This window comes from Zalophus californianus, chromosome 7 (genome assembly GCF_009762305.2).
Source record: "Zalophus californianus isolate mZalCal1 chromosome 7, mZalCal1.pri.v2, whole genome shotgun sequence".
Lineage (NCBI taxonomy): Eukaryota > Metazoa > Chordata > Mammalia > Carnivora > Otariidae > Zalophus > Zalophus californianus.
In genome coordinates, this window is record NC_045601.1 from 27,493,373 (window position 1) to 27,512,337 (window position 18,965).

General features: G+C 40.9%; 1 long non-coding RNA gene across 1 annotated transcript; it reads right to left on the reverse strand.

Annotated features, from left to right (window-relative positions):
* Positions 1-287: 287 nt before the first annotated feature.
* On the reverse strand, positions 288-9,152 carry LOC113926234. The gene is made up of 3 exons (XR_003521243.1): positions 9,045-9,152; positions 755-823; positions 288-536 (listed from the first exon to the last, which is right to left on the reverse strand). It is a non-coding gene; the product is annotated as an uncharacterized LOC113926234 (long non-coding RNA).
* Positions 9,153-18,965: the final 9,813 nt, after the last annotated feature.

An 18,965-nucleotide genomic window follows, 5' to 3' on the forward strand; every position in this document is an offset into this window, starting at 1 on the left:
ACATTTCATTTCCCTGAAGAATTCTTACAGTAGTTGAGAAGAAAGTAAGTACATTTCATTATACCTACCATTGGACACCTCTTCAAGTAGGAGGAGTTATGAAGTTTTCCTTTAATATGTATTTTTTTCTTAGTGTTTTTTTACCCTAGTAATTTTCAAACATCTGTGTACTTTTGTTATTGGTATTATTTGCCTTTTTTTTTTCCCCACAGCTCCCCACCTGTAATAGTGTCACAGCTTCCAAAATGAAATCTCACAAGAAACCCTGACATATAGGAGGGTTGGCAGTGGAGTGATTCTTCCATGAGTAGAATGAATGGACATCAAGCTCTTTCTTGGCCTGTTCCACCTCCTCGTCACCTCCATGAGTTCCTGGGACACCTTCACCAGCTTTGAGCATTCACTTTGGGTGCCCAGTCACTGGACTGCCCAGAGTCCTCCGCTGTAGTGCTTAGAGGTCCAGAATAGCAAGCCTGGCTCCTGATCTCCACCAATATATATTGCAGTCCTCTGGATCGTTCCTCCAAACGCTATCCCTGTGATTGAGAAAGGGTGAGATGGAGTCAATAGGATATACCAGTCCACAGTAACATATTAGCTTGCCAACTTGTTATTTCCCAAATTATATAATGTGTGATCTGACTTAAATGGCCGCCATCTAGACCCTATGGCTCCAAGTAGAGGCAAGTGAAGGATGCGTTCCTGGGGTAAAAGGGGTTCTGGGTTAATCCCATTTATCCCATCTCGTAAATACCTTGTACTTTGCCCAGGAGGACACCAAGCTGTTTCCAAGGCACCGATTTCCTCCTCCTGATACAAAACTCTAAAAATATAAATGTTACATTGATGATTTTGCCTGTAAAATACTTGTAAGACTTACACATAAAGGCTTATAAGACTGAGGAAATACTTATAAGACTTTTAAAAGTGCCAAACCCCACATAAAAAATAAATGAACACCTGGCAAATAAAGTGAGAGCAAAAGCAAGAATGAGAGGAGGAGTAAGAGAGCAAGAGTGAATTCTTTTCTTAACATAACAGATAATACATACTCTATTGGCATTATTTTTGAAAAGTAGAAAGTCTTTAACTTTGACACGTGTCAAGCTAGTTGATCTTTAAAAGCTTTAATAACATGCAATGAAAGTATTAAGGTACATGTGGATGTATGCAAAGTAAAATGTCAGCTTCCAAGTTTACCCCATGTCTTTACACCACTTGTCTGTTTGGGAGGTTCCCCTTTGTCATGCTATTATTTGGAGTTTGACATCTTATGTGGGCAGCCATCCAGGACACACTCACTCAATTATCTTACTGCAGTCCCAGGGACCAAGATGATTGGATTCCAGCTTCTAACTCCCTATGAGAGAAAAATGCTAGCAATAATGAATACCTTTATAACAGAAAACAGCAGAGACAATCTTGTCTAATTTAAGATGAAACAGAAATAAGAGCTGTAGACATCTGGTCCCTCATAGACCTATTGTAGGATCTTGAGAAAGACTAAGAGAGTTCGATCTTCATCTTTGCCACAGGAATAAGACTCACAAAATTTCTGAGGAACAGCTAGTAGAAGTGGAAAGGGTTATGGTCTTTAGGAAAAAGTAAATATTCAAATCATAACTTTGTTTGGTTTAAATCATATTAACAGGGTCAAACTGAGGTGTTTTTGTTTGTTTTATTATTTTTTTAAATGACCAAGTTGAAAGGATAGTAAATCTTCCCCCAATTTTATCGTGACCGAGTAGAGCTACGAAACAGCCTTCTGAGTGGCATGGGGATGGAGAGAGCATGACATAGAGTTTGTATTCACTGCCTCAATGGCAAAAACTACCTGTAATTATTTCCTCAGTGGGGCTGTATAAAACTTGAATTCCATTTAATCTTATACTAAACAATTTCTATATTTCATGTCATGGATTAGAATGAAAATGGGGATAGTTCATCAACACTGATCTGTGATATAAAAAAGAACAGCGAAGCCGGGGGTATGAGAGTGCATAAAAATGTTTTGTGTTCTGACCAGTACATTGCTTTAAAAAAATTTTACAGTCAGGCCCAATTGTTCATTCTCTCCATGCAGAAGATATTCACATATTCATTTTTAAAAGGGCAAATCAACCATAATTCAGTTTATAAACTGTGAAGCTGGTTGCGAATGTCTGGATGAATATTCATTAGAATCTCTTAATCTGCCATCGACTGTGATTCATTAGGCATATGTAAATATCATTCACTTTAATTGCCCCTAAACTGACTTAACATAATATTGTCATTAGCAAATTATTAGTTATTTGTGTAACTAATGGTACATTATGGTGTGCACGTTAAATTTCCAAATATATGATTACAATTATGATGTTTTATGCTGGGGGCTTTCTAAACTATTTGATGAAATATAATGGAGTCAAATCAAATCTGGTATGTTAATAGGACAGTTGCAGAACTTTTTTCTGCACCTTGGTGCTGTTATCATCTCCCAGCTATTCATTCTTCCTGACACTTGACTGGCTGTAGGTTTTTTCTACTGTCTTGTCTGCCCCAAGGGTCTCAGGAAGTTCCTCAACTCCAGTATCCTCTATGGGCTCAATCTCAGTTGGCTTTTGGTAAAAGTCAATTTATTTTAAAAAATATTCACTCATTGGATGTGAAGCAAACAATATAAAATGGGCAAAGAAAGCATAGACGGTTCTCCTGAACATTGGCATAGAGAAATCAGGCTAGCATGGGATTTAAACAACTCACAGGAGCTTTAGTCTCCATGGTCCTATTTGGAGGGTGGCATTTGACCTGTTTAAGTTCATCAAAAGGTGAGCTGTGTTGCAGCTGTTTTCTCCAGAACGATTATCATCTGTAAAGAATTTGACAACCCTTAGGACCCCTCTTGCAATCTTAGCATAACTCTTGCTGAAAATTTTGTTCACCTGTCCCAGCTTTGCCCCAAAACACTTATTTCTTTACAACAAAGTCATGTAGAAAGGGCTTTCTCTAATCTTTATCTCCACAACAGTATCAGGACGTTTTTCAAAGAGAGTCACTTACTTTCATCACTTACAATGATTACAAATTCACTAAGTGAGCTCCTAGGAATAAAGTTGACCCAGCATACTGGCTGAGAAGCCTACGATTAGTATTCCTTTAGTCTCTGTTAATTGCCTAACTGGTGGCAAGAATATGTTAATACAAAATGAGCTAACAGAGGCAGGCAACCTTTTATCATGTTGCCCTCCTAAATATTAGTACATTAACAGGCCATTGATGTTTATAAATAGAGATTCAGACAAATGCATATTCCCGTCTTTGATAATGCTCTAGATTAATTGCCATTTCATCTTAATTTAATAAGCGATCCTTTTGGTAAAAAAAAAAATGCTTACACATGAAAAGAAATTATTGAGATAATGACAGCATAATGAATATAGATTGTGGTACAAATCTCCTGAAGAGATACCAACATTCCAGAAACATGGTCAAGCATTATTGTATTTAAAATAAAGCAAATTTTTCAGTCTAACATACTTCAGGTTGAACATTACTGCCATAAAGCAAACAATTCTGGTTGTTTTGATTGAGGGTGAGTGTTTGAATCTCTCTCCCTAAGAAGCTTAGCTATGAGTTTCAGAGATCTCTTCTAGCCAGTACCATTCGTCCCATTGTACAAAGTGGCCAAGTGAGGGTCCACCTCCATGTTATACATACTTCTCCCATAACACCTATTGTCTTCTGCTTCGCGCCATGCGTTCCTCTTCTGTGAAAAGTTCCACAAACTCAAGTTTTGTGTTTAACACAGAGGTTAGCAAATGGGCCAAATTGGGTCTACCACCTGTTTTTGTGAATAAAGTTCAATTTAGAATACAGCCATGCCCATTCATTTACTGTTATTTTCACAGAGATCATATTGGTCCACAACACCTAAAACATTTACTACTGACCTTTACAGAAAAAGTTTCCCAACCCCTGGCCTCGTACAGAATTTTGCCAAAAAATGAATGAAGTCCCCAAAACAAGCATCTTATTTGTAATAAAAAATGTATGCCTTAAATCTCTGCAGAGTCAATGATTGATCATGTAGTTAAATAAAGTTAGGTCACTTCTAACTCTGACATCATGGAGATCTCAAAAATATCTAATTTATTTGAGCCCTGATGATTTTGTTATATAGCTTCGCTGAGGTATTCAGCTGGGTTTATATATCAAGTCCATCTCTTACGTGTGAGTTATGGCGGAATGCAAAGTGTGACTCAGAAAGTTGCTTTCAATTTTGTTCAGACCTCTAGGTCCACTTTAGACTCAAACACAAGATTTTCGTAATTTACACACATAGGAGGGAGGAAGTAACACTCCCGCCCAGCACTGATATTGCAATTATTCAAAACAAACAAATTATTCATAAACAATTATTCAAGCAAACAAAAATTATTCATAACAAAGTTATGGGCCACCAATTTCGTATCAGGTCCATGCAAAGTACTTCATGGGCACTATCTCATTTAGTCTTTGCTATAACTTTATGATATAGAAACTATTATTTTTTCTACATTAAAGATAAGGTTATTGAGAGTTAGAGAAAATAGATGCTCACAAATGGGAGCCAGCAATCAGTCCTCAGCTTTTCTACATCTAGGACCCATATTCCTTCCCCAACACCATACTGCCTCAGTGTTGTATGCTGACTGATCATTTGCATTGTTTGGCTGAGATGCTTATTGCATGGCCGCTAAACAATATGCTTTTCAAAAATAGTCAACTATCCAGAGACAATCTATATAATATTGTTTAGTAAAAAAAGCAGAATGTGAAATTAAATATATTATGATGCTAATTCTGTAAAATATGTGTGTATTAGGATCTCAGCTTGGAACCTAGACTGTCAACATTGCACCCCTACAGGCATATCTGGGCGTGGCCGGCAAGGTGGAGGAGTAGCCTAACCCCGCTCTGCTTAGAACTGAGGAGCTTCTTGGGAAAGGTCTCTTCCTGATAACCAAGCCCTGATTGGATAGGAGAAGTGATTTTGAGTACACGGTGAAGGGGGTGCCATAAACTGCCCTGGGCCCAGATGCCTAGATCCACTGAGGTTCAAACAACACGACTTGAGAATCCCTCAACCTGACTTCCTATCAGAACCACCATGAAGCTGTCATTGCAAAGACAATCTCCCCCGAGCTTTGAACTCATGTGCATCTGGCTGGGTATGCCCATTATGCAATGCCTTGTCTATTCTTTATGCAGGCCATTTCTCAGGGTTGTGTTTCCAGCAAGCAGCCTCTATCTTAAGGCCTTACTATTTTAGGGGAATCCTCATGATAATGTGCTATACTGGAGAAAGTTATGTCCTGCCCCTCATTAGGAACGTGGAAAGAAAGAGGGAAGGCCTCCCTTACTGGGTCTCAGGAAATCAATAAATGGGCCTGTGACTTAGATTGAGCCATGGGAGACTTTCAATTCAGAGCGGACCTGCAAAGGAATAGTGGGGATTCTTTTGCAGAAACTGGGCTGTGTGCAGGGGTGTCCAAGCAATGTACCACAACAGGAAAGCAGGAAAGCTGCTGATGTCCTGAGGAGACTGATTATATCCACTAAGAGGTAGAAAATATGCTTTCCGCTCTTTCTCCAGAGATGCCTCAATTCCTGCCCATTTTCCAAGTCTTGTATCTTGTCTCCCAGCTTCCCATCATTTGGTGAGCCACTGATTCCTTTTCTCCTTAACGTGGCCAGAGTTAGTTTCTGTTACTTGCAACCAATAACCCTGATAGAGTAACTTCTACACTGTGGCCATTCAAACACCAAGGTCCCAACAGTCATGTCAGCACACCCTTGAAGAAAGGCCATTTATCGGTATTATGCAAGATATGCTGCTCAATTTAAATCAGCAGCAATTAGGGATTTGGATATTTTTGAACACAGCATATTTTGATTTCCTGTGGTTCAAGGCTCAGGGCATGTTGACCCTCTTCCTACGTGATCAGAATATTTAGGCAGCATCTTCTGCCATCTTGGTCTCTGAGCTATTGGCCTTATAAAGTTTTCACCTTCACCACCTGATATGCATTGTAGCCATGTGCTGCTTTGTGCTCCTGTTCTGTTTCCTGTTAGCTTTCCTGATATCAGTGATACCAGGTTTGTGGGGCTTCAAGTCATTGTGTCAGGCTGCTTTGGGAGGTATCCAAAGGCACAGGCACCCTAGTCCTCCTGAGCCTTTCTTGTAACTGCTAGGTCAAGGATGATCATGGTACAAAGGGCTCCTCATAGAGGGTGACACTCTCTGGGCTCAAGCCCTTGCCACAATCTTGGGCTAATAGCTACAGAATACAGTAGGCTGGCAACAAATACCTAAATTTCAAGTTAATCTTCTCCAAAAAAATGAAAAGAATAAAAAAGCTCAAATTAACATATTTTTAGTAATGGACAAAAGCAGTTAACCTAAAGTTTGACCGTCTATTTGTAGTCACCAAGCACGATGCTCAGTGGGCAAGTCTGCTGATGTGCCTGCCAATCGGCATAGACCACTCACCCCTCCACCATGACCTGCTTGCCCCAGTGGTGTGGTCAACTATGTGCGGCTTCGTGCTTCTGGTCTGTTCCATTTCCTATCGGTTGTCTACAATCTTCACTTTGCAGACCTGTCCAGTGTAACTTGACTCAACCACAGAGGGAATTCTCAACTTCCTGGGAATCCTATGCATGACACTGTTGACAATTCTTCGAGCAGAGTATATATGCTTCCCCATTAGGATTCCCTTCTCTTGGTTCTGATTTCCCTTGGCCGCAACTTAGTTTCTTGGCACATTTGATACAGTTCTGTCTCCCTGGACATCACCCTGAGTGTGATATGGATGTCCATGGAATGTGAAGAGGATAGCAGGTATGACTTAGATGTAAGGGCTGTGTACAGGAAACAGCAGGTGTAACTGGAATATATGTGGGATGGCAGGAACATGGCGAAAGCCTATTGGCTTTGCCTTGGTTGGGGCGGGGTGGGGGTGGGGGGATCAGGGAAAGCACCGTGGCAGAGGTGCATCTTAGAGAATGAGTAGAACTCTTCCAGTGGGCAATGGTATGTTCCAGGCAGGAAAAAGAGCTTATAAAAAGCCAAGTGTGGGCAACATTATGGCATATGATGACAGTGGGAATAAAGCTAGAAAATTATAAGGACCTTTATTTCATTATAAGAAGTTTGAAAGCCACTCCAAATTTAGGCAGCCCTGTGACGTGAGAAGACTGAAGTCCTACAAAACTGTAGGGACAGGGTGGAAAACAGTTTGGAAGGAGTCAAGACTGGAGATGAACCATACAATGCAAGGGACATTTATAGTAACCTGAGTGATGGTGAGCTGAGGACTTACCCCATGGCAGCCAAAGCGTGACTGACTGAAGGGAACTGATGAAAGATGTTAAGAGGATCTTAACGTCAATAGACGTACGGATGCAGGAGTAGGAAAAGCCAAGAAAGACCCTGAGGTTCGTCTATGAACCTAAGTGACAGAACTGTCCACAGCGTCATTTACTGAAATAGGGAGCAAAAGGTGGATTGTGCAGGCATGTGGTTAGATGGCAATTTCAGTTTGAACATGTTGAATATAAATATTCACTTGGAATATCCAGGTGGAACTTTCCCTTAAGCTGAATGATGGATGGATTAGAAAAGAGGTCTGGACTAGAGATTTGGATTTGCCATGTTAGATCCTCTAGCTGTGTGAGCAAGGGCGAGTTAATTAACCTGCCTGCACATCAGCTTCTTCATCTGTAAAATGGGAATAACAATAGTACTTACTACCATAACACTGTTACCAATATTAAGTGACTTAAAACATGCAAACTTCTTAGAACCATGCCTGGCACTATATAAAAGTATTAACTATTGTTTATTCTTATTACTGACATTGCCTTGACAAGAAATCCCCATTAAATGTGTTCTTTTTAAAAAAGTTTCAACTTTGTTGTTTTGTCCCTCAGCTTTATTGAAACATATAAATGACAATCAAAATTGTTAGATATTTGAAGTGTACAACATGATTTGATATATGCATGCATTGTGAAAGGTCTCCCCTCATGTGTTAACACACCCACACTTCATATACTTACCTTTTTTTAAAAAAAAAAAAGATTTTTATTTATTTGAGAGAGAAAGAAAGCACAAGCAGGGGGAGGGGTAGAGGGAGAGGGAAAAGCAGACTCCTCGCTGAGTGGGGAGCCCGACATAGGGCTCGATCTCAGGATCATGACCGGAGCTGAAGTCAGATGCTAACCAACTGAGTCACCCGGGTGCCCCATGTATTTATCTTTAAAAAAAAATTTTTTTTGTGAGAACATTTAAGTGCTACTTTCTTAGCAAATTTCAATTATACCATACAGTGTTATCAACTATAGTCACCATGTTATAAAATTAGATGCTCAGATCTTATTTATTTTATGAAAATTTTTTCCCTTTACTAACTTCTCCCTATTTCCCGCACCCCCCCAGACCCTGACAACTACTTTTCTACTCTGTTTTTATGAATTCCACTTTCTTTTTTAAGGTTCCACATATAAGTGATATCATGCAGTATTTGTCTTTATCTATCTGGCCTATTCCACTTAGCATAATACCCATTTTCATCCATGTTGTTGCAAAAGACAGCAGTTTATTCTTTTTTTTTTTAAGATTGACTTATTTATTTGAGGGTGGGAGGGGCAGAGGGAAAGAATCTCAAACAGACTGTGCACTGAGCGGGGACCCCCACTTGGGGCTCCATCTCACCACCCTGAAATCATAACCAGAACCAAAATCAAGAGTCAACGCTAAACCGAGTGAGCCACCCAGGTGCCCCCATTTTATTCTTTTTTAAGGCTGAATAATATTCAGTTATATATATATATATATATACATATACACACACATGTATCATATATCATTACGTCATATATCATATTATTATACCTATCATATATATTGTACCATATATTATTTGATCACATATAATCCAAATATAATCAGATATGGATTATATCATATATATATCAATCAGAAAAATGTTTTGATACATTCATCCATTGACTCTTACCCATATTCTTTATCTATCTTCTCCAGTCCTCCTTACTCACTCCTGCCACTCCTTGGTAAATATCTTAATTCTCAAAGTTCAAGCAAAGCTTCACAGTCCTCTATATCTTAAGGGTTGCTGGAGTGGTGGTGGGGTGGGAGGGATGGGGTGGCTGGGTGATAGACATTGGGGAGGGTATGTGCTATGGGGAGCACTGTGAATTGTGTAAGACTGTTGAATCAGAGATCTGTACCTCTGAAACAAATAATACATTATATGTTAAAAAAAAAAAAAGAAGAAGATAGTAGGAAGGGAAAAGTGAAGGGTGGGAAATCGGTGGGGGACGAACCATGAGAGACTGGACTCTGAGAAACAAACTGAGGGTTCTAGAGGGGAGGGGGGTGGGGGGATGGGTTAGCCCGGTGATGGGTATTAAAGAGGGCACGTTCTGCGTGGAGCACTGGGTGTTATACGCAAACAATGAATCATGGAACACTACATCAAAAACTAATGATGTATGGTGATTAACATAACATGATTAACATATATATATATATATATATATATATATATATATATATATATATATATATATATATAAAACCCGAAATCGGTCATGCTTATTGCTAGCTTGAGGAGTCCCCAGAAAAGCTGTATGCTGTTGTTCTTCGGAGTCCTCACCAACACCCAGCCCGCAGTACGGCGAGGAATGCCCCTGATTATGGAATTCATACATGCCCCTTGTACAAATCTTGGGTGAGGAGAAGTGTAAAGAAGAAAGTAAAAATCACCAATAATTAAGGCCTAACCACTGGATGAGTATTTACCGTTTGTTTATACTTGAAGATTTCTTCCTCCCAAGGCAGCGGCCAAGCGCTCCACCCCCCCCCCCCCACCTCCCCACGCTGCCTGCTTACTGGCCCTGCTTATGCGGATCTGTGCGAGCGACTTAAGACATTCAGCGTGATCACTGGGTTTCACGAAGTTGCCAGGCGGGGAATAAATGCAGCATTTGTTCGAGTGTCCTGGCTGAGTTCCAGCTGAAGCCCTGATGGTTTCAGGGTCTCAGTTGTAGCTTCAATTGGATTAGTTACCCATTAGTTCTAACACTGACCCTGGGTGGAGGGGAGCAGGCACGGGGGACCAGGAGTGGCTGCTTTTGAGATGAAGGGAGCCCTGCCGAGTGGGCTCTGTAAATCATCCCACCAGAGAGGCAAATACTCCGTAGGGATCAAAGGCTCTGGGAAAGAGCAGGGTGTCATTGGCCCGACTCCTTGCTCCTGCCACCTCCATCCACTGACACCCCCCTCCCCCAGTGGGGGTCTGTGGAGGTGGGACACCACTGCTAGGACATTTCTCTGTTGAGGAATCTCCATCTACCACTGAGATCATGCGGGCTTACCGAACATCCTGGGTCATCTTCTGCCTGAGTTTTAAAAACATTTTCAACCATCTTTCATTTTAAAGGTAAAGAGAAAATTGGGCGCACACATGCCCAGGTTTGTCACTGCAAGCAACCAAGGTGATGCTATATTGGAATACTGGAGTATTCCAATCATAGACAAGATCTGAGATGCAAAAATCAGTTCCCTGCCCCAGCGCGTAAGAGGCGGTGAAGGTAAAAACTTTATAAGGACCAACGTCCCAGAAACCAAGCTGGCAGAAGATGCTACTTAAACATTCTGATCATGTAGGAAGAGGGTCAACGTGTCCTGAGCCTTGAACCAGAGGAAATCAAAATACACTGAGTCCAATAGTATCCAAACCCCTAATTGTGGCTGATTTGAATTCAGCAGCAAAGTTTGCATAATACCAATAAATGACCTTTCTTCAGGGGTGCGCTGGCATGATTGTCAGGATCATGTTAAAAATACCTAGTGCCATTTAATGATGGAATGACATATCTCTGATATGCAAATTTTTACAGCACAGCAATTAAGCAGTTTAGAATTTTACGACAGTGTTTGGGCTTTATACAACAACAAAAAAAAAGGGGCCCAATAAAGGCCTGTGATGGATGGGCTAATCCCCACTGGAAATATACCATGTAATGCTGTGGAGACAATACATTATGGATAGCATTGTGATGATTGGTTGTTAATCTCCCGTCCCATCCTCCCCCAGATCCCGTGGAGGCCCTTGATCCAACCCCCCAACACCCCCCGCCCCCTATTGCACGGCTGAAAACTGTGTGGCAGCCACGTTGTTGGGACAGGAGTCTGGGGTACAGATGGGAAAGTTGGGGCATAGCAATCTGCTGTGTGCACGGAATACAGAGCAAAAGGGGCTTGCAGCGAGGCAGCTTGTCAGCAGGGGACAGAACTGGGGGCCATATGCCGCTCTTCTTCTCCCTTCTGTCACCAAGTCTGCCACCTCATCCTTCTGTCAGGGGACACTAATGATGAACATGTTTTAAACAGTTTTGTTTACCTAGCAACAGCTTTTCTAAGAGGGGGTCTTAATTAGTCACCTTAAACAATTTTTGGTTTGGATTTTTTTTTCAAGCCTTCATTCATTTGTTCATTCATGTGGAAGAATCTCTCTCTTGCTCATTCCGAATGCCCCCCCGCCCCCCGCCCCCATACCCTCGAGGCTGTTGTTACTGTTTCCATGAAAAAGTGTGTCTGCATTACAAAACTAGTTTTAATAGCTCTACCCCATTTTTCTTTCTTTCAGGCATACTTTAATACCACAATTAGCTTTGAAGGGTAGATTTTTCTCCTCTTGTCAGAGGCAGTATTCCTTTGTGAAGCTCTTCAAATAGGATCTGCATTTTAAAATCAAACCTCATTTGGCGAATATTTTTTTTTCATAATTTTGTACTCCTGGTTGCAGTCACTTCCACGTTAAAGGAGCAGGCTCAGAGCTGATTTAGCAGTTCACTCTATCACGACTGAAAAAAAAATAGAAAATTTGAATTTGAATTTTATCAATTATGTTATTGGTTTTCAAATTTGATTCACAGAGAATGGTGAAAGCAAAGTAGCTCCCTCTTTTCTGAGTTACTTTTGCTTTTGGTTCCCTTTATATAGTATAAATCATTTTGAATACTATCGATTCGTTGATTTCTATTTATGTAAAATAATGCTAAATTTTAAAAAAACTCTGTTAACAGGTAAAATATTTAATTCAAAATGAATCAGAAACAAATTCCAAAGTATATCATCCCAAATGTTGAGAGTAAAATACTTTTCTTTTTTTTTTGTAATAAAATTTGTGAAGCATGGGTTAACATCCAAAAGACAACAGCACTAAATGTGTTTAATCATTAACTCACATTAGACAATAGCTTCCATAAAAATCAAATGACACAGGCTAATTCCTGCAGGACTACCTCTGCTTTTACATAACTGAACCAGCTTCTGCCTTATTGTAAAAGAACATCTCTTTCAAGCCATTCCTTGTCTCTGGTAGAACCTAAGAACGCTCAAGCCATGGGAGTCTTAACCATTGAGTATCAAGCTACATGTTTATTCAGAACAAGGTATGATCAAGATGTAGGCAAGGTGGAAATAGAAAAGAACTGATACCAGAAGAGAATTCTTAGAATAAACGTTACATTTTTATTGGTAACTTAGTTGGTGTGTTAGAGAGTCAAATGATGGGTTTTTTTTTAAGAGTTTATTTTTAAGCAATCTCCACACCAAACGTGGGGCTAGAACTCACAACCCAGAGATCAAGAGTGGCATGCTCTGACTGAGCCAGCCAGATGCCCCTCAAATAATTTTTAATTGAATATTTCTTTTTTCCTCCATATGAATTATAATATTCCAGAAACAGGTTTTGTTCAGAACTCTAAGGATGATTTTAAGTTCAATTGATTTTTTTAAAAAAATGTTAATAGACTTTATTTTCAGAGCAGCCTTCGGCTTTACAGAACAACTGAGCAGAAAGTAGTTTCCATATACTCCCTCACCTCTCCCTACTGCTTCCTGTATTATTAATATCTCACATTAGCATAGAACATGTGTTAAATGAGTGAAACAGTATCGACTCATTATTATTAACTAAAATTTATAGCTAACGTAGGGTTCATTCTTTGTACAGTTCTAGGGGTTTTGACAAATGTCTATTTCCATGTATCTACTGCGAGAGTACCTTACAGAACACTTTCACCAACCTGAGTATCCCCCATGCTCCGCCTGTTCATTCTTCCTTCTAGCCCCAATCCCTGGGAACCGTTGATTTTTGACAATCTCCACAGCTCTGCCTTTTCTAGAATGTCATATAGTTGGGGTCATACTTTGGGTAGCCATTTTCATTTTTTTGCTTCTTTCACTTGGTAGTATGCATTTAAGCTCCCTCCATGTCTTTTCATGATTTGATAGCTCATTTCTTTTTATTGCTGATGACATCCCATTGTATGGATATACCACGATGAATTTTGATAGCATTTAATTGTCTCATGCCTGTCAAAGTAGGCAAAATCTACCTTGCAAAGTTAGCTGTATATATTTTATGGTTCATTTGATTCTTACATTTGAAGATAAATTTGAAAACGTTGTTTGTTTCAAAAGTTTGGCTTCAATTTTGGACTAACTAGTAACATATGCATTATAATTTCTTAGCGTACCTAAAACATTAAGTGAAAAAAAAAAAAAAGCTGTCTTAAAGTTGCTGTGGTCGGGGGAGGGGGGAGACTTGATGAGGTTTATGGTCAACCAAGAAATGTCATGTCATCCAATGTGTATGCCAAATGGGGAGGGATGAAAAGATTCTATGTACAAGTGTGAGTGTGAGTGTGTGTGTGCGTGTGTGTGTGTGTGCACCCAATGACAGAGAACCTAACTTTTTCAGTGAGAAAACTTGCTGGGAATTCTTTGTCAGGAAGGTAGACATAGCACATCACCCTGGCAGACCTTGAAGGATCCCTCGGTAGGTGTCTCTAAATTACATACCCCAGGATGAGTCGGTACCACATCTGCTAAGGAAGGAACAGAATGAGGGACTGCCTCTCACAATAGCACTTGCTATCACACTGCTGGTCATGATAGAACAGAGACAAAGTTGGGTAGGAAGTAGGTGTCTGGGTGCTTGGGGAGAAGTTGAGATACTGGTGACTTCCCTTTTCAGAATCAACATGATTAGAATCAATCGGAAAGGTTGGGGTAGTCTCATGGGGAGGTCCATGTGTCAGGAAGAACATCAAAGCCCCGGAAATGGAGCTTACATGTTGGAAGGGGACGTTAGGATTGGACTCCAGCCCAAGTGCAAAGGGTACCTATGTCACTGGGGCTGGAAGCTGACCCCAGAGCCACTTCCTCACTGTGGTTTGCTTCCTTGATGGGTGTGACCTGAAGGAGCAGGAGCAGGAAGCCCCGAGTCTGGGGAGTCTGGGCGGCACTGCAGCCAGCCAGGGACCAGGAAGCCCCCCTGCCACCGCCACTCTGAGTCTGGGGAGTCTGGGCGGCAGCTGGGAGCCAGCCAGGGATCTGGGCACGGGAGCATCACCTCCACAGAGGGCAGTGTTTTGGGCGACTGTGCAGGACCAGCACCAGCATTTAAGATGTTTCCTTTTCACTTTCTTTTTGGCATTGAGAAGCAGGGAGACCTGTATTAAGTAATTCACTCTCAATTCAGGGAGTGGGGAAGCCCTTGCAAAAGGACGACTTCCTGCTTAAGTTACTCAGTGAAAAACAAAAACAAAAGAATGTGGCTTTATGTCACCCAAACTAGCAATGAGACCACATCATAATGTGTTCCAGCTTGGACTCTAATTAAGGAGTAATTCTTTCATGCCAAAAGGCATATATAGAGAACATTACCTCTGTCTCCCCACAGAGCACGCAGAGCACTGGGCGGGGGGGAGGCGCAGAGAACCAAAAGGTCACCAAACACACAGATTAAATTGAGAGACAAACTGAGTCTCAAAATCACATGCACAGAAAAATCATTTTCTTGTTAATGACTCATTTAGCACCAACCCTTTGTTCGACAAATGATAGGGCTACTGTAAAGTCTTTTTTGCCACGTACCTGGTTTCTTTTTTCTAAAATGCACACTAAAATATATATTCTGACATCATTGACACTAGGATCAAGTGCATCTCCCATTTGCTGTCATCATTTGTGAAGTGGTTGTTGTTCCCTGCAATGCTCGAGTTTGGCCAGAGCTGTTTATTGTTGTTTTAATTAAGTCATGTGCCTTGTTGGTACTAAGGAATTGAGCTGCTGTTAATATCCACCTGATTGTTGTTGGAGAACTTTCTATTGGTTACTTCTGATAGGTATTATTTTTTGTAAATCGACATCAATGAGTGTCAGTGACTTACAAGAAAATCCCAAAGGAGCACTTTTTTAATTGAAGTATACAAAGTTACATTAATTTCCAGTGTACAACATAGTGATTCCACAAGTCTATACATTATGCTCTGCTCGCCGCAAGTCTATACATTATGCTCTGTCACCATACAATGCTATTACCGTACCATGACTCTATTCCCTTTGCTGGACTTTTTATTCCCATTCATTCCATAACTGGAAGCCTGTATCTCCCACTCACCTTCACCCATTTAGTCCATTCCCCACCCCCTTCCTTCCTGGCAGCCATCAGCTCATTCTCTGTACTTATGAGTCTCTTTCCACTTTTTTATTTGTTTGTTCATTTGTTTTTTGTTTTAGATTCCACAGGTAAGTGAGATCATATGGTATTTGTCTTTCACTGTCTGACTTAAATCACTTAGTGTTAATACCCTCTAGGTCTATCCATGTTGTCGCAAATGGTAAGATCTCATTCGTTTTTGTATGGTTGAGTAACATTCCACTGTGTATATATACCACTTCTTTACCCATTCATCAATTGATGGATACTTGGGCTGCTTCCATATCTTGGCGATTGTAAATAATGTTGCAATTAATATAGGGGTGTATATATCTTTTCAAATTAGTGTTTTCATTTTCCCAAAGGAACTACTTTTTTAAAAAATACTCCATCACTGATACTCCTGTTGGCATAGACATATTATTGTATGGAAAATATCAGAAAATAAGAAAGAATTTCTCTGTTTTTTAATTAGCAGCTTCTTTTTGGTCTTTCTTAGTGATATATAAGATAATGGAGCATCATTCTACCAAAGATTTCTTAGTTGCATAGCAGATAACCTGCTGCATAAAAGCCTATCACTTTTTTCATTGATACATAGTTAACATTCACCAATTACCCATCTCAGGTGTTTGCTGGGCTATGTATCTAACCCTCTAACTTCAACACTTTAAACATATTTTGCTTTGATAAAATACAGGTACTTTAATTTCTCAAATGTGTTACTAGCAGTCTTTCTTGTTATAAATTTTTAAGGAGCATATGGAACAAACTTCCAACATTTCCAACAACAATCTGTTTGTAAACCATTCTAATGTTGCTACTCTAAGCCCACATTATAACATAAGTTTTTATTGGTGCTCATACATGTCAATATATTGTAATTCTAATAGAATTCTATGGTCAAATATGTTTGAACATGTTATTATAGCCACAACTATACTATCTAGGTGTATACTATACCCCTTACAGTTGAGTTAAGCTCCCTGGGGAGTCAAGATTCTGATGCCTAGAATAAACAATAGGAGCAGCCCTACTTATAAAAATTGCTTTAGTGTCACTTTTATTTAGTTGTTTGCTCAATAAATATCCCTGAATGCCAGTTATGGAATAGGCTCTAGAAGAGACACGGAGGACACAGAAGTTAGCAAGCACATGGCATGTAACCATTTAACCATTCCCTGTGATCTACTTACCCACTTGACAATGATATTTGTGCTCGCTGCTAGGTTCAGTAAATCAACAAACACAATGTCTTCTAAAAATTCGCATGCTAAAAGTTTTACAGATATATATGCAGTATGATACTTATCCATGTCGTACTGAGAATTTAGCCATTTGTGGTATTTGTTGTTTGTTAGAATATGGGGGTAAAAGTAAAGGACATGATGACTAATGCTATCATTCTTGAATGCCACCTAATATGGTAGCCGTCTGACCATACATACCACTTGAGACTCCAGGGCTAACCCTTGTTACTCGCTATTATTCCTGTCTGTTCCACCTGGTGAGCTTGGCTGGATCCCATGGATGCAAAGGCACCAGAGGCTGAAGAGGACTCAGCCCCCATCTACAGGCCCCACCCACGTACCCCTACCCACATCACATTCCTGGCCCTCTGGGTTTACCTAGCTGATGTATGGAAGTGGAAGAAAAAGAAAGGGCCCTCCCCCATAAGGCAATGGCTCTTCAGTTCTACAGAACATAAAATTACAGAGGAGTCATGAAAAGACAGATGTCTAGGCTCTATCCCCAGAGATTTTGATTCAGTACAAAGTGGATGGAGCCTAAGGATTTCAGTGCAAGTGGTCCTCTAAGCCGCACTGACCTAAGATCTGGGGCAGGACCAATCTTAACAGTTTATTCTTTGCAGCCTTCTAAAGGAGGGGCGACTCTCATTACTTCACCAGTCACAGAAGAGGTAAAAATGCAGGTCTCTCCCTCCACACCAGCCCCCCCGCCAGCCTCTATCTCTCTCTCCCTCTCTCTGACACACACACCACAAAAGGCAGAAAAAAGTCCCCCAAAAGGAAGACATTCTATCTTTTGCTTCCATCCATGATAGAAAGATGAGTACTGGGCTTCCCCTCCCATAGCAAACAGCTATCAGAGTGGACAAAATATATTAAGCCACTGTTTTTAGGCATTGATTAACAGACAGTGCAAGGTTGCTACTCTTGGAAGAAAGAAAACTCCCGAGTGAGTTCTGCATTTACCCCAGCTCTCTGTCTGGGGGCACTTTTCAAACTGCCAGCCAGAGAGCTGCACTGTTGCTGGGCATAGAAACCAGGATCGGGATCTGAACCTGGCGAGGCAAGTGTGGATTGCAAGATGGGGTATCAGGGAGGAGGGACATGTGCAGAAGAGGAGATCCACAATCTGTGAAAGCAGTCCAGACCTTTGGCTGGGGCAGAGCTGCACATGTGCGTGCACAGAGTGTGACTCTATGAGGCATGATGGAGAACAGCTATCGGTCTCTCCTGGATCCCCAAAGCTCTCACAGTGCAGGAGGATGCTGGATTTCCAACCAGCTCAAGGAGAAAACTCTCTAAATCCCCTGGGCATTCGCTGAGACACCAGAAAAGCCAGGCCTTTTCGGTCATGTCATTTCCACGTTAATGTTCTTTGTCAATTCTGCATTGCTCTCAGGAAAGGAGGCTAAAATTCTCATGCTGGCCTCTGACACAGGCTACTCTGCTTCAGCCATCTCTTCTCCCTGCTCTGAGGCTTCCTGCATTTCAAGCATCCCTTTGTCAGTGCTTCCAACCTCCGGGTCTTTAAGAAGGCAGTTCCCCCCATCAGAGATACTCACTCTACTTTACCCAGTCAGACTGGATAAAAAAGCAAGGTCCAGCACAGAGGAGGTTTAGAGCAGCGAAGCTATTCTGTAATCATGGGTACAAGTCATTATACATTTGTCAAAGCCCCTAGAATGTACTGCACCGAGAGTGAATCCAAATGTAAACTATGGACTTTGAATGATAATAAAGTGTCAGCGGAGGTTCACTGAGTGTAACAAATATACCCCTCCGGCATGAGATGTGGGTAGGGCTGTGCTTGTGATGGGGCAGGAGCCGTGTGGGAATTCTCTGTCTCTTCTGCTCAGTTTTGCTGTGAACCTAAAACTGCTCTAAAACTTAGAGTCTATTTTTTTTTAATGCAACTATGAGACAGACCTCCTGCCAAAGTAACAGAAAGCAAGACAAGCATAGCACCTGACCTCTGGGAGCTGGAGTCTAATGAGGAAACAGACGTTTAACCCATATAGAGTGTAAAAAAAAAAAGGAGGGGAGAAGCCTGGGTGGCTCAGTCAGCTAAGTGTTTGCCTTCAGCTCAGGTCGTGATCTCAGGGTCCTAGGATTGAGACCCATGTCAGGCTCCCTACTTAGCGGGGAGCCTGCT